Raw genomic sequence first — 3479 nt, 5'->3', positions numbered from 1 at the left:
GTGGTGACGGCGTTGCTGTGTTACTCTCTTTCTTCCTTTGGTTTCTTGTTGACAGCTCTGTTGAGATGATATCAATCCCCCTCGATCAATTTTATCACGTCTTTTAGACCATGAACAGGGATCGCTAGATTGGTCCACAAATCCCTGTTTTCTGCCCGCGCGGTCTTGAGGATAGTATTAGTAAGATTCCTATTCGATTCGCTCCGCAGCCTGATGTAGCTCAAGGCCTTTGTGTAGTCGGTAGTTGGTGGTGGGACAGTGGAGCCGGGTAGCCTATCACAGCAACAAAAATGTTTCGTGCGCGACCGTGTAGCCTTGGACATGCTTATGCAAGTAATTGATCGAATACATTTTTTTAGTATCGGAAAAACTCAACTAATAAACCCATAGCGCCAACACAACAAGCATATAAATTGCAAATCAACATCACTATGATGCATTAGCAATCACAAACTTAAGACCTACCCCAATCTACTGGAGCATTCTCATAACTACACAGCTTTGGGTTGTACCAAAATGTAATGTTGTTGACTACAAAAGTCAGGTTAAAAGCTGTTTGGAAACGTTTTGCGGCGCTCTTCACAACATATATTTCATACCTAATCCACCAGGTACTAGTAGTGTAGAAAGTGGGAAGTTTGAGGCTTGTTGGAGGATGATACCAGTGCGCACAATAGGTGGCGCTAGTATCCAACACAACGTTCTTGGTGTGTCAACGAAAAACTGCTCTTGTGTCACGAATATCAACGGTGATGTGGTGTTAAAGACCTGAAAGCTCTCATTAATCCGTGTGCCAAGAAAAAACTTTGTGTCGGTTGATTCCAAGAGATTCACCTCTCGATGACACACCCTAATGAGCAACCAACGTGCAACTTGAGACAGCAGTGTCAGAGACAACGCAACATTTGGCCTTACGCAACTGGGAAAATGCGCATGGCAAATAAACTTCCCATGTTTTTATGCCTAAGTACGCGTTCACGTGTGGGTTAATTTGACTGCACCCGAAGGTTTTTCAAAATGATTTCCGAACGATGCGGCGTAGCCGCGCGAAATGTTGTACAGCTGTAGAGCATGGAAGAGCAGATCTTTTCACGTAAACATTATATGTACCTCACAAGCTTCTGCCGTATGGTAAGTCAAAGTTAGGCCGAGGCCGTCAGCGAGGAGCATTTCCAAGTAATTTTATAATGCGATGTAACAACGGGATGTTGGAGGAAGCCGCACTCATCTGAAATAATTTCTTGAACAAAATATCAACCGAAGCTATACTGGCACACAATCCATTGACATAGGAATAATAATAAAAGTCAGACCAAGGTCAAAACTGACCTGCATTATTTATCAAAAGCTTGGTTTATGAGGCAGTTTCTATGCTTTTCGCTAGTGAATTTATTCGGAACAGTCACTGCGTAGCCATCTTCCACTGCCTGTTTAAGCGTCAGGAAAGGTCAATGACCTAAAATTACGCATGTCAACGTGTTGTTTGTAGGAGCACACTATCTTGAGTGATTGGGATCTTTCGGATTGTTCATTTAGAGCAAAGAAGAGAGATTTGGTGGCATCTGCCATTTCAGCAACAGCATTCGAAAATGACGCATCTGTTCCATCTCTCTGACTGAAAGAGCAGGTGCCGCAGGCAGTGGACAGCCGCGCACGTGAATTATAACGTTAACGCAGACGGTGATCTGGCATGAAATTGGTGGCACATGTCATGCTGGTTTGTAGTTGCTTCCAACAAGTCGTTGTTTTTGAAACCGCAATTTAGAAGAATATGTCCGTATAGAAGAATATGTCATAGAAGAATATGTCAAGACTACCGTCAAGTGATGTTCTTATGGAGTGAAAATACGTGCAGGGAGGTCTTCATAGGCCATCATGGACAACTCGGCTCCCGCATGGTCTAGTGGCTAGGATACACGGCTCTCACCCGTGAGGCCCGGGTTCGATTCCCGGTGCGGGAAATAAGGTGCTTGTTTTCTGTGCGCACACCATCACGGAAATCAAACGCATGGTGTTGTGATTTATATGGTAATTGTATTCTGTATTTGCAGGAGCAAATGTGCTTATGTCAAGCTGACGTCACTATGCCCTTTGTAATTTAATACTCCGGCACGTTGGGCACCTGCTAACATTGTCCACATTTGCCGTGTCAGAAAGCCATGGTCCAAATGGTCCAAACAACTATGGACAATGGACAACAATGTCCAAATGGACAATGGTCCCAAGCGACGAGCCCACCCTTCGCTACTGAAGTTCTCTGTCTTGGTTGTTTGCAGCGGATAACACATAAGGCTAAACCCATAGTGACATGTAGTGGCACAGTGGCACTTTGTTGTAAGCATATTGTACCTGCTTCTAGAATGTAGTTCTCACAAGTAAAGCATGGTTTCCTCACATGGCAGCTGCCTACCATACCAATGCATCACATTACAAGGGGCAGAGTGCCGGCGGCCTAAGAAAGAGCTTGTTAGTTCGGGCAAACGCAGGCAACAATAAGACCTATGCCTCAACAAGGCACAACCTTCATATCCCACCGGGACTCAAACCCTGGCCTCCCCGGTCAGAGCCTTGTATCCTAGCCCATGAACCCTGCAGCATGAACCAAGCAGGTGCATTCACAGAAAGGCCTCCAAAGAACGCTACTGTCCGTCTTTGTAGTCCAAGAAGACGCTGCTGGATGTAAGTCTTAATATTGCACAAGACGGATTACAATGGTGGATGTATGGTTCTAGACCGTGATTTAAAAAAAAACGATGAAAAAATCCTGCAAAACGGTATAAGATATCACACTAAAATGCATCTTGGGGCAGGAGCGTGAGAAACAACGCTACCTTTGGCCCTACACACCTGCGAAAACATGTATGACAAATGTTTTGCATCAGTTGTCACAAATGCCTTAACGCTACATGCTTTACTTTTCCTTGATGCGAATGGACATCCATGTTAAGCTTTTGTTCAACAAAGGACGGGTTATAGCGCAAAGAAGTGCTTATCTGATGAGTGCTGGAAACAAAAATCCTGAAGTCCAAGAAAAAATGTGTTAGTCTTGGATAGAGTCGAGGTATTTTGGGTTGGGCAAGAAAAAGCACGTCCCAAAAGTTGTTAATCGCTGTACACGCTTCCAGCGTCCTTAAAACGACTGTCCCTCTCTTGGAGCATATTTAAAAACACTTCTGGCGAGACCTCAGGACAAATTAAGTCTAATATATATTAGTTTGTGCCTGGAACTGCCGTTTTGGATTTTGAATACCCGACCCGCCTCGCACCCAAATTTGAAAAGAGCGCGAGAGGGTGGGGACCCCGACCACGCGACCGTCGCACACCCCACAGAAGGGTCCCTGCGCGGGGTGAGGCTCGGCGGTTGGCCCCCCAGGCGCATGTAGTCCTACTCCACCGTTATTCATTCCCCTTCAACCCATTGTCCTGAAATGCTAATTTCTGGCCGAATTGCCTCTAATTGGCTCCACGGCTGAGAGGCC

The 3479-nt window shown here is 45.4% G+C and overlaps 1 non-coding gene across 1 annotated transcript; it reads left to right on the top strand.

Annotated features, from left to right (window-relative positions):
- The first annotated feature begins 1889 nt into the window (after window positions 1–1889).
- TRNAE-CUC (transfer RNA glutamic acid (anticodon CUC)) lies at window positions 1890–1961 on the top strand. Its single transcript has one exon. It is a non-coding gene; the product is annotated as a tRNA-Glu (tRNA).
- Window positions 1962–3479: the final 1518 nt, after the last annotated feature.

Source organism: Pollicipes pollicipes, unplaced genomic scaffold (assembly GCF_011947565.3).
Source record: "Pollicipes pollicipes isolate AB1234 unplaced genomic scaffold, Ppol_2.1 Scaffold_5282;HRSCAF=6240_pilon_pilon_pilon, whole genome shotgun sequence".
Lineage (NCBI taxonomy): Eukaryota > Metazoa > Arthropoda > Thecostraca > Pollicipedomorpha > Pollicipedidae > Pollicipes > Pollicipes pollicipes.
This window is presented reverse-complemented; position numbering and strand designations above follow the sequence as displayed.